The 13,037-nt window shown below is 44.4% G+C and overlaps 1 protein-coding gene across 4 annotated transcripts in view; it reads right to left on the reverse strand.

Moving 5' to 3' along the window:
* Nucleotides 1–13,037, reverse strand: part of CACNA1B (calcium voltage-gated channel subunit alpha1 B) — a gene marked incomplete at both ends in the record, with an annotated part of 195,796 nt that overhangs the window by 158,505 nt on the left and 24,254 nt on the right. The gene's annotated exons all lie outside the window — the stretch shown is intronic.

The following is a 13,037-nucleotide window of genomic DNA, read 5'->3' on the forward strand; positions in this document are numbered from 1 at the left end:
AATGATGTAAGCAGCCCCATGAAGTAAATCACAACCTAACTACAGCCACTGGGGCTTGAGACCCTGTGTGTGAGAGGTCCCGGGAAAGCTCTCCGAGGAGGCCACCCGGGAGCCACCAGGGAAGGAAATTCAGTTTCATTTGTTCTGAGATGACAGTTTCCTTAGTGGGTCAGCAATATTAAATTCCTAGGAAGAATCAGAATTAAATACAGAAATGTTTATGAAAATCAAACCTTCTGTGTTAACAGTACGGTGTTAGGATTAAAAGAATTTATCAGAACACATTAACACGCTAAACAGGGCTGCATTTAGCATGACATTAGCCCTGTGATTCTAATTTTTAAATGTAATGGAAAAATTGATTTAGACATGTGATTTTTTTTTTTTTTTTTTCGGTATGTGGGCCTCTCACTGTTGTGGCCTCTCCCGTTGCGGAGCACAGGCTCCGGACGCACAGGCTCAGTGGCCATGGCTCATGGGCCTAGCCGCTCCGTGGCATGTGGGATCTTCCCGGACCGGGGCACAAACCCATGTCCCCTGCATTGGCAGGTGGACTCTCAACCACTGCGCCACCAGGGAAGCCCTAGATGTGTGATTTTAAGTTGAAAACTTCATATGTTTGTAAAAAGTATTGGAACATTTAAGCAAAGGTATGAATCACCATATTTACACTCTAATTAGCTGGATATACAGAACTTATGTACTTAGGAAAGTCCAGTTACAATCAATTTATAAATGAAATATTAAATGTTTTACATTAAGCTTATGAAATGGAATAAAAACCCTACTTAGAGTCTCCTTGAAAGTGATTGTTAAAAATTGCAAAATGTATGAATATAATTTTTCATAAGCTGAATCTAAAAACAGTTAATATTTTTTCCAGTTTTACTGAGAAATAACTGACATACGTCACTATAAATGTTTACGGCATACAACATGGTGGTTTGATTTACATATATTGTGAAATTATTACCGCAATAGGCTTAGTTAACATCCATTATCTCATGTAGATAAAATGAAACAAAAGAAAAAAAATTGCCTCCTTGTGATGAGAACTCTTTGGATCTACTGTCTCCGCAGCTTTCTTGTAGATCATATCCAGTGTGAGCCACGGTCACCACGCCGCACGTCACATCCCCAGGGCTCATGTATCTTCTAGTTGTACGTTTGTACCTTCTGACCATTTTCCTGCAGTTCCCCCTCCCCCATCCTCTATCCCCACTCCGGGAACCACAAATCTGACCTCCTTTCCTATGAGTTTGGTGGGTTGTGTTTCTTTTAGATTCCACATATAAGCACAGTATTTGTCTATCTCTGTCTGACTCATTTCACTTAGCATAATTCCTTCAAGATCCATCCATGTCGTCACAAACTGAATCTAAAATTTCTTTAAAGGAATGATACTTTTGGCTTTTTCACGTTAATAAACTGAATGATGACTTTTAGAAATTAAAATTTTTCTATGCACAAAATCCACTCTCAAGAGTACCAACAAACTCACATGTATTATGAAGGATTTACTTTTAAATCAGATAATAAAATAAGAATTACTACCATAAATCTCATTTAATCTTATTTCAAGAGTTCTGGCTAACATAACAGAATATGAATAAGACATAAGGGAAGGGGCTTCCGGGGAAGATGGCGTCAGAGTAAGACGCGGAGATCACCTTCCTCCCCACAGATACATCAGAAATACATCTACACGTGGAACAACTCCTACAGAACACCTACTGAACGCTGGCAGAAGACCTCAGACCTCCCAAAACGCAAGAAACTCCCCACGTACCTGGGTTGGGCAAAAGAAAAACGAAAAAACAGAGACAAAGAATAGGGACGGGACCTGCACCAGTGGGAGGGAGCCGTGAAGGAGAAAAGGTTTCCACACACTAGGAGCCCCTTCGCGGGCGGAGACTGCGGGTGGCGGAGAGGGGGGAAGCTTCGGAGCCGCGGAGGAGACCGCAGCCACAGCGGTGCAGAGGGCAAAGCGGAGAGATTTCCGCACAGAGGATCGGGGCCGACCGGCACTCACCAGTCCGAGACGCTTGTCTGCTCACCCGCAGGGGCGGGCGGGGCTGGGAGCTGAGGCTCCGGCTTCGGTCGGAGCGCAGGGAGAGGACTGGGGTTGGCAGCGTGAACACAGCCTGAAGGGGCTAGTGCGCCACGGCTGGCCGGGAGGAAGTCCGGGAAAAAGTCTGGACCTGCCGAAGAGGCAAGAGGCTTTTCCTTCCCTCTTTGTTTCCTGGTGCGCGAGGAGAGGGGATTCAGAGCGCTGCTGAAAGGAGCGCCAGAGACGGGCGCGAGGCGCGGCTGAAAGCGCGGACCCCAGAGACGGGCGTGGGACGCTGGGGCTGCTGCTGCCACCGCCAGGAGACCTGTGTGCGAGCGGAGGTCACTGTCCACGCCCCTTCCGGGGAGCCGGTGCAGCCCACCACTGCCGGGGTCCCGGGATCCAAGGACGGCTTCCTCGGGAGAACGCACGGCGCGCCTCGTGCTGGTGCAACGTCACGCCGGCCTCCGCCGACGCACGCGCGCCCCGCCTCCGTGCCCCTCCCTCCCCCCCGGCCTAAGTGAGCCAGAGCCCCCGAAGCGGCTGCTCCTTTAACCCCGTCCTATCTGAGCGAAGAACAGACGCCCTCCGGCAACCTACACGCAGAGGCGGGGCCAAATCCAAAGCTGAGACGCGGGAGCTTTGAGAACAAAGAAGAGAAAGGGAAATCTCTTCCAGCAGCCTCAGAAGCAGCGGATTAAAGCTCCACAATCAACTTGATGCTGTGGAACACATGAATAGACAACGAATCATCCCAAATTGAGGAGCCGTGTGGATGAAAGGTTCTTGGTGCTGCAGCCAGGAGTCAGTGCTGTGCCTCTGAGGTGGGAGAGCCAACTTCAGGACACTGGTCCACAAGAGACCTCCCAGCTCCACATAATATCAAACGGTGAAAATCCTTCAGAGATCTCCATCTCAACACCAGCACCCAGCTTCACTCAACGACCAGCAAGCTACAGTGCTGGACACCCTATGCCAAACAACCAGCAAGACAGGAACACAATGCCACCCATTAGCAGAGAGGCTGCCTAAAATCATAAAAAGTCCACAGACACCCCAAAACACACCACCAGACGTGGACCTGCCCACCAGAAAGACAAGATCCAGCCTCATTCACCTGAACACAGGCACTAGTCCCCTCCACCAGGAAGCCTACACAACCCACTGAACCAACCTTAGCCACTGGGGACAGACACCAAAAACAATGCAAACTACGAACCTGCAGCCTGCAAAAAGGAGACCCCAAACACAGTAAGATAAGCAAAATGAGAAGGCAGAGAAACACACAGCAGGTGAAGGAGCAAGATAAAAACCCACCAGACCTAACAAATGAAGAGGAAATAGGCAGTCTACCTGAAAAAGAATTCAGAATAATGATAGTAAAGATTATCCAAAATCTTGGAAATACAATAGACAAAATGCAAGAAACAGTTAACAAGGACCTAGAAGAACTAAAGATGAAACAAGCAACGATGAACAGCACAATAAATCAAATTAAAAATACTCTAGATGGGATCAATAGCAGAATAACTGAGGCAGAAGAACGGATAAGTGACGTGGAAGATAAAATAGTGGAAATAACTACTGCAGAGCAGAAGAAAGGAAAAAGAATGAAAAGAACTGAGGACAGTCTCAGAGACCTCTGGGACAACATTAAACGCACCAACATTCGAATTATAGGGGTTCCAGAAGAAGAAGAGAAAAAGAAAGGGACTGAGAAAATATTTGAAGAGATTATAGTTGAAAACTTCCCTAATATGGGAAAGGAAATAGTTAATCAAGTCCAGGAGGCACAGAGAGTCCCATACAGGATAAATCCAAGGAGAAATACGCCAAGACACATATTAATCAAACTGTCAAAAATTAAATACAAAGAAAACATATTAAAAGCAGCAAGGGAAAAACAACAAATAACACACAAGGGAATCCCCATAAAGTTAACAGCTGATTTTTTCAGCAGAAACTCTGCAAGCCAGAAGGGACTGGCAGGACATATTTAAAGTGATGAAGGAGAACAACCTGCAACCAAGATTACTCTACCCAGCAAGGATCTCATTCAGATTTGATGGAGAAATTAAAACGTTTACAGACAAGCAAAAGCTGAGAGAGTTCAGCACCACCAAACCAGCTTTTCAACAAATGCTAAAGGAACTTCTCTAGGCAAGAAACACAACAGAAGGAAAAGACCTACAATAACGAACCCAAAACAATCAAGAAAATGGGAATAGGAACGTACATATCGATAATTACCTTAAATGTAAATGGATTAAATGCTCCCACCAAAAGACACAGATTGCCTGAATGGATACAAAAACAAGACCCATATATATGCTATCTACAAGAGAGCCACTTCAGACCTAGAGACACATACAGACTGAAAGTAAGGGGATGGAAAAAGATATTCCATGCAAATGGAAACCAAAAGAAAGCTGGAGTAGCAATTCTCATATCAGACAAAATAGACTTTAAAATAAAGACTACTAGAAGAGACAAAGAAAGACACTACATAATGATCAAGGGATCGATCCAAGAAGAAGATATAACAATTGTAAATATTTATGCACCCAACATAGGAGCACCTCAATACATAAGGCAAATACTAACAGCCATAAAAGGGGAAATCGACAGTAACACATTCAAGGTAGGGGACTTTAACACCCCACTTTCACCAATGGACAGATCATCCAACATGAAAATAAATAAGGAAACACAAGCTTTAAATGATACATTAAACAAGATGGGGGCTTCCCTGGTGGCGCAGAGGTTGAGAGTCCGCCTGCCGATGCAGGGGACGCGGGTTCGTGCCCCGGTCTGGGAGGATCCCACGTGCCGCGGAGCGGCTGGGCCCGTGAGCTATGGCCGCTGAGCCTGCGCGTCCGGAGCCTGTGCTCCGCAACGGGAAAGGCCACAACAGTGAGAGGCCCACATACCACAAAAAAAAAAAAAAAAAAAAAAAAAAAACAAGATGGACTTAATTGATAATTATAGGACATTCCATCCAAAAACAACAGAATACACATTTTTCTCAAGTGCTCATGGAACATTCTCCAGGATAGATCATATCTTGGGTCACAAATCAAGCCTTGGTAAATTTAAGAAAATTGAAATTGTATCAAGTATCTTTTCCGACCACAACACTATGAGAATAGATACCAATTACAGGAAAAGATCTGTAAAAAATACAAACACATGGAGGCTAAACAATGCACTACTTAATAATGAAGTGATCACTGAAAAAATCAAAGAGGAAATTAAAAAATATCTAGAAGCAAATGACAATGGAGACACGATGACCCCAAACCTATGGGATGCAGCAAAAGCAGTTCTAAGAGGGAAGGTTATAGCAATACAATCCCACCTTAAGAAACAGGAAACATCTCGAATAAACAACCTAACCTTGCACCTAAAGCAATTAGAGAAAGAAGAACAAAAACACCCCAAAGTTAGCAGAAGGAAAGAAATCATAAAAATCAGATCAGAAATAAATGAAAAAGAAATGAAGGAAACAATAGCAAAGATCAATAAAACTAAAAGCTGGGTCTTTGAGAAGATAAACAAAATTGATAAACCATTAGCCAGACTCATCAAGAAAAAAAGGGAGAAGACTCAGATCAATAGAATTAGAAATGAAAAAAGAGAAGGAACAACTGACACTGCAGAAATACAAAAGATCATGAGAGATTACTACAAGCAGCTCTATGCCAATAAAATGGACAACCTGGAAGAAATGGACAAATTCTTAGAAATGCACAACCTGCCAAGACTGAATCAGGAAGAAATAGAAAATACGAAAAGACCAATCACAAGCACTGAAATTGAAACTGTGATTAAAAATCTCCCAACAAACAAAAGCCCAGGACCAGATGGCTTCACAGGCGAATTCTATCAAACATTTAGAGAAGAGCTAACACCTATCCTTCTCAAACTCTTCCAAAATATAGCAGAGGGAGGAACACTCCCAAACTCATTCTACGAGGCCACCATCACCCTGATACCAAAACCAGACAAGGATATCACAAAGAAAGAAAACTACAGGCCAATATCACTGATGAACATAGATGCAAAAATCCTCAACAAAATACTAGCAAACAGAATCCAACAGCACATTAAAAGGATCATACACCATGATCAAGTGAAGTTTATTCCAGGAATGCAAGGATTCTTCAATATATGCAAATCAATCAACGTGATACACCATATTAACAAATTGAAGGAGAAAAACCATATGATCATCTCAATAGATGCAGAGAAAGCTTTTGACAAAATTCAACACCCATTTATGATAAAAACTCTGCAGAAAGTAGGCATAGAGGGAACTTTCCTCAACATAATAAAGGCCGTATATGACAAACCCACAGCCAACATCGTCCTCAATGGTGAAAAACTGAAACCATTTCCACTAAGATCAGGAACAAGACAAGGTTGCCCACTCTCACCACTCTTATTCAACATAGTTTTGGAAGTTTTAGCCACAGCAATCAGAGAAGAAAAGGAAATAAAAGGAATCCAAATCGGAAAAGAAGAAGTAAAGCTGTCACTGTTTGCAGATGACATGATACTATACATAGAGAATCCTAAAGATGCTACCAGAAAACTACTAGAGCTAATCAATGAATTTGGTAAAGTAGCAGGATACAAAATTAATGCACAGAAATCTCTGGCATTCCTACACACTAATGATGAAAAATCTGAAAGTGAAATCAAGAAAACACTCCCATTTACCATTGCAACAAAAAGAATAAAATATCTAGGAATAAAGCTACCTAAGGAGACAAAAGACCTGTAAGCAGAAAATTATAAGACACTGATGAAAGAAATTAAAGATGATACAAATAGATGGAGAGATATACCATGTTCTTGGATTGGAAGAATCAACACTGTGAAAATGACTCTACTACCCAAAGCAATCTACAGATTCAATGCAATCCCTGTCAAACTACCACTGGCATTTTTCACAGAACTAGAACAAAAAATTTCACAATTTGTATGGAAACACAAAAGACCCCGAATAGCCAAAGCAATCTTGAGAACGAAAAACGGAGCTGGAGGAATCAGGCTCCCTGACTTCAGACTATACTACAAAGCTACAGTAATCAAGACAGTATGGTACTGGCACAAAAACAGAAAGATAGATCAATGGAACAGGATAGAAAGCCCAGAGATAAACCCATGCACATATGGTCACCTTCTCTTTGATAAAGGAGGCAGGAATGTACAGTGGAGAAAGGACAGCCTCTTCAATAAGTGGTGCTGGGAAAACTGGACAGGGACATGTAAAAGTAGGAGATTAGATCACTCCCTAACACCATACACAAAAATAAGCTCAAAATGGATTAAAGACCTAAATGTAAGGCCAGAAACTATCAAACTCTTAGAGGAAAACATAGGCAGAACACTCTATGACATAAATCACAGCAAGATCCTTTTTGACCCACCTCCTGGAGAAATGGAAATAAAGACAAAAATAAACACATGGGACCTAATGAAACTTAAAAGCTTTTGCACAGCAAAGGAAACCATAAACAAGACCAAAAGACAACCCTCAGAATGGGAGAAAATATTTGCAAATGAAGCAACTGACAAAGGATTAATCTCCAAAATTTATAAGCAGCTCATGCAGCTCAATAACAAAAAAACAAACAACCCAATCCAAAAATGGGTAGAAGACCTAAATAGACATTTCTCCACAGAAGATATACAGACTGCCAACAAACACATGAAAGAATGCTCGACATCTTTAATCATTAGAGAAATGCAAATCAAAACTACAATGAGATATCATCTCACACCAGTCAGAATGGCTATCATCAAAAAATCTAGAAACAATAAATGCTGGAGAGGGTGTGGAAAAAAGGGAACACTCTTGCACTGCTGGTGGGAATGTGAATTGGTACAGCCACTATGGAGAACAGTATGGAGGCTCCTTAAAAAACTACAAACAGAACTACCATATGACCCAGCAATCCCACCACTGAGCATATACCCTGAGAAAACCATAATTCAAAAGGAGTCATGTACCAAAATGTTCATTGCCGCCCTATTTACAACAGCCCGGAGATGGAAACAACCTAATTGTCCATCATCGGATGAATGGATAAAGAAGATGTGGCACATATATACAATGGAATATTACTCAGCCATAAAAAGAAACGAAATTGAGCTATTTGTAATGACGTGGATAGATCCAGAGTCTGTCATACAGAGTGAAGTAAGTCAGAAAGAGAAAGACAAATACCGTATGCTAACACATATATATGGAATTTAAGAAGAAAAAAAAAGTCATGAAGAACCTAGGGGTAAGACAGGAATAAAGACACAGACCTACTTGAGAATGGACTTGAGGATATGGGGAGGGGGAAGGGTAAGCTGTGACAAAGCGAGAGAGAGGCATGGACATATATACACTACCAAACGTAAGGTAGGTAGCTAGTGGGGAGCAGCCGCATAGCACAGGGAGATCAGCTCGGTGCTTTGTGACCGCCTGGTGGGGTGGGATAGGCAGGGTGGGAGAGAGACGCAAGAGGGAGGGGATATGGGAACATATGTATATGTATAACTGATTCACTTTGTTATAAAGCAGAAACTAACACACCATTGTTAAGCAATTATACTCCAATAAAGATGTTAAAAAAAAAGGACATAAGGGAAGGAATAGATAAAATAAGTATTTCTGGAAGACAATGATAAAGCTCCCAGGAACTTGGTCGCGAGCAGAGTTTCTCAAAGCACCATCCCAGGACCAGCAGCAGGTGTGAACTCTGGGCCCCGCCCACCGGCCCTCGGAGGGTGGGCCCAGCACCAGGATTGAGGGAAGCCCTGCAGGTGATTCTGACACCCCCTCAAGTTGTGCAGGCCGCTGGTCAGGAACATCACCTTGAACCCCTTCCTGCAGGTTTGCAAGTCTCACCCTCCACCCCCGACTTCCACAGAGGACAGAAAGTAGAACAAAGCCTTAGGAGAAAAGTACAGACAAGAGCAGTTATAGAAGAACAACAACAGGCACGGAACGGCAACCTTTAGATATTGTCATCACAGCTCTGAGAAATCTGGGCTGGAAAAAAAACGAAACTTGGCTGCAAGCTCACCATCAATCAGAAAACAGAAACCAGCGCAAGTCCCCTCAGAGTGGCCTGCAGGGGCCAAGCCCGGGAGCACGACGAGAGCACAAATTCCCCAAAGCCGAAGTGGGACCAAACGTGGCCAATCGGAAATCTAATGAAACAAAACTGCCCAACCACAATGGCCTCACACACAAACCACTGAGGAGTAACTTTAAAATGTGAGTGACCGGGACTTCCCTGGTGGTGCAGTGGTTAAGAATCCACCTCCCAATGCAGGGGACACGGGTTCGAGCCCTGGTCCAGGAAGATCCCACATGCCACAGAGCAACTAAGCCCGTGTGCCACAACTACTGAGCCTGTGCTCTAGAGCCCGCGAGCCACAACTACTGAGCCTGCATTCCGCAACTACTGAAGCCTGCATGCCTAGAGCCCGTGCTCTGCAACAAGAGAAGCCACCGCAATGAGAAGCCGAGTAGCCCCTGCCCAAAGCCTGCACACTGCAACGAAGACTAGGCTCCCGCTCCCCGCAACTAGAGAAACCCCACAAGCAGCAACAAAGACCAACGCAGCCAATAAATAAATAAATAAATAATTAACTATATATATATTTTTTAAATGTGAGACCTACACCAAGAAAACTACAAGACTTTATTTACCGAGAGGGGAGCATCGAACACATGTTAAGAATCCATGCTACTCCTGGATGGGCAGAAAAACATGGATTTTTAAAACCTGATTCTCCACAAATTGACTTAGAGATTCTCAATAATTGAAACAATCTCCCAAAAGGAATTCTTTGGACTACAGCAACATGATTTCAGAGTTATCTGGAAAACTAAATAGGCAAAACAAAGAAATATTCAGAAAAGAAGAGCAAAGAGAGAAGGTTTTGTTTCATGAGATACTGAAATGCTACTTTGAGCTCAACAGCCAGACCACAGGCCAGATGGGTTCAAATCAAAGCAGAAGCAGCACCTGTCACACACAAAAGCACTTAAATATGTGATAAAGGAAGCATAACCAAATGACGGGAGAGTGAAGAATTTTTTAATATGATTTATTGTCATCCAACTTCTAGGCATTTCTCCCAAAGAAATAATCAGAGGTGTGGCACAGATGTATGTATGTTTTTTGGTCTCTTCTATAAAAGCAAAATTGGAAATAACTTAAATGCTCAACAATAAGGGGATGACTGGGGTTAGTCCACACAGCAGAAGACCCGTGTCTTCAGCGCATGCTCAGTTGTGGAGGATGCTCAGACACCAGGCCCCTGTGTGCAGAGGGCCCCCTGGGGACCCCTCGCATGGCATCTTGGGCAACCCTGCCCAGCTGAAGAGGCAGCCTGCCCCTACGCCCCTGGAGTATGATACCAACTGTGTATTTTAAAAACATACACATAGAAAAGGCTCGGAAGGAAATAGCTCAAAATATTAATAGTGGTTATCTCAGGAGGGTGGGATTGTGGGTCATTGTTTTAACTCTTTCCAATATGAGCATTTTAGAGTGAGAAAATCAATATTTTTTATTTATACAGAAAAGGAAAACGTGCACCCTCCGTTGACATTTTTAAAAATAATAAAATAACTTGGAGGTACTTTAGTTAAAGATGTTATATTAACAACAATAGCAAAAGGGTAATTATAGCATACATCCTACTATTTCCTAGAGCCTAAGACTTTGGTGACTACTATTCCCAAAGTCTTAGGCTCTAGGAAATCCTGGAAAGCAAGGCAGGAGGTCAGCCTTGCAGGGAGGGCAGGGCTGGCTTAGGGCTGGGGGCCTTCCTTCTCAGCCCACACCCAGCAAGGCTCCTGGTAGGAAGTACATGCTCAGTAAATGTTAGTGAAGAAGCCCTGACGTTTCCAAAGCTAAACAGTAAAGAATCCACACACATAACTCATAAAAGTAAACACAATTCAGTAACGTGCAAACACATCCAAACCATCAGTCACGGAAACGAAAGATAAAACAGCAACAAGGAGTGGCCTTACACCCGATACATTATCAAGAGCTTTAGAAATGTAACCCCCAGTGGTGGTGAAGTTGATATTGAACTGATGATTTAAATAGAACTAGTGGGAATGTAAACTAATGCATCCCACTTGTAAAACAACTTGGCAAAATAAAATGCCATAAAACGTTTAAACACTTTCAATTAGTCTGCTCTAGGAATCTGTCCCATCAAAATAATGAAAAATTCAGAAACCAAAGTTACAAAGATAGACATCACACTATTGAGATTAAAACCCCATGTAGAGGGACCTCCCTGGTGGCGCAGTGGTTAAGAATCCGCCTGCCAATGCAGGGGACATGGGTTCGAGCCCTGGTCCAGGAGGGTCCCACATGCCGCGGAGCAACTAAGCCTGCGTGCCACAGCTATTGAGCCTGTGCTCTAGAGCCCGCGAGCCACAACTACTGAAGCCCGCGCGCCTAGAGCCCGTGCTCTGCAACAAGAGAAGCCACCGCAATGAGAAGCCCGCGCACTGCAACGGAGTAGCCCCCGCTCGCCGCAACTGGAGAAAGCCTGTGCGCAGCAACGAAGACCCAACACAGCCAAAAATAAATAAATGAATGATAAATATATTAAAAAATAATAAAAAACCTCACGCGGAACCACGTCCATGTGCAACGGCAGTGGAACCCTGCGTGCTCGATGCAAATAGTAACACATCGCGTCGGACCTAATGTGCTTGTGAAATAACATTATAAGAAACAGATGAACTGATTCATGGATGAACCTTAGAAACACTGTACTAAGTGAAAGGTGCCAGACACAAAGGGCCACACATCGCATGACGGCATCACAGTGTCCAAACAGACACGTTTACAGGGACAAACAGGCGGTAAGTGATTACTGGGGCCAGCAGGGAGGGGCGTCGGGGCATGACTACGAATGGGAAGGCGTTTCTTTCTCAGGGAGATGCACATGCTCTAAAATTAGGTTGTAGTGACGGTTGCACAACTCTGAGAACATACTAAAATTCACTGAATTGTACGCTATAAAAGGATGAATATTATGGTACGTGAAGTTTACCTCAATACGCTGTTATATAAAAAAAGGGTGAAATGCAAGTTTTATGCAAATTATGATAACAACTACATAAAATATGATAACAACTACATAAAATATGCAGGGACTCAGGCCCCAGAGCACACACTCACCCAGCTAGTGACTACTGTAGCCCAACCCCCAGGCCCAGGTCACACGGAGCAACAGGGCGTAAAGACGTGGCTGGAACTTGGGGACACACAGGCGTGTGGCACATGCTCAGACACACAGCCCCATGGGTACCCAAGCACCCAGTGTGGACAGCAGGAGCCACGGACACACTGCCTGGGCCACAGATACCAGGCCCACGCGGCACAGACACATCAGCCAGTCCCTGTGTGGAGTCCCACCCGCACGGGCACCTGAGTTTGGGGGTGCTCCCGGCCACGTGGGGTGGGAAGAGGTGGCAACACCCGCTGCAGTGCTGGCCTGGGGCCCTGACCCTGACCCGGGCACCCCCCACCCACCCAGAGTCTGGGGTCTCGGCTGGGTCTTTGTAGCTGCATATGGAACATACTGGCTAGAAGGTCACCCTGCCTTTCAACATCTGTTTTACGATGGGGGGGGTCGTCCTCTGCCCTCCCCCCGGCCAAGCTGGGAGCTCCCCCCCTGAGGCTCCCAATCCATCAAGTCAGCAAAGGGAGCAGAGACGCCCAGGACAGCCTTAGCCTGGACTGTTGACCCCGCACAATTGCTACTGGTGTCCCTCTGACTCTCAAAAACACCTCAGTTTGGGCAACAAATCAGCAAGAAGAACCTGGGGTGCAGGGGCCACCCGACCCCTTGAGATGCTGTGACCCCAGCAGTGGTGGCTCTGGCTCCAAGTCGGCTGAGCTGAGCAGGGCCCCAACCCTGCTGGGGCCCCAGGAGGGACGCA

Source organism: Hyperoodon ampullatus, assembly GCF_949752795.1.
Source record: "Hyperoodon ampullatus genome assembly, chromosome: 6".
Taxonomy (NCBI): Eukaryota; Metazoa; Chordata; class Mammalia; order Artiodactyla; family Ziphiidae; genus Hyperoodon; species Hyperoodon ampullatus.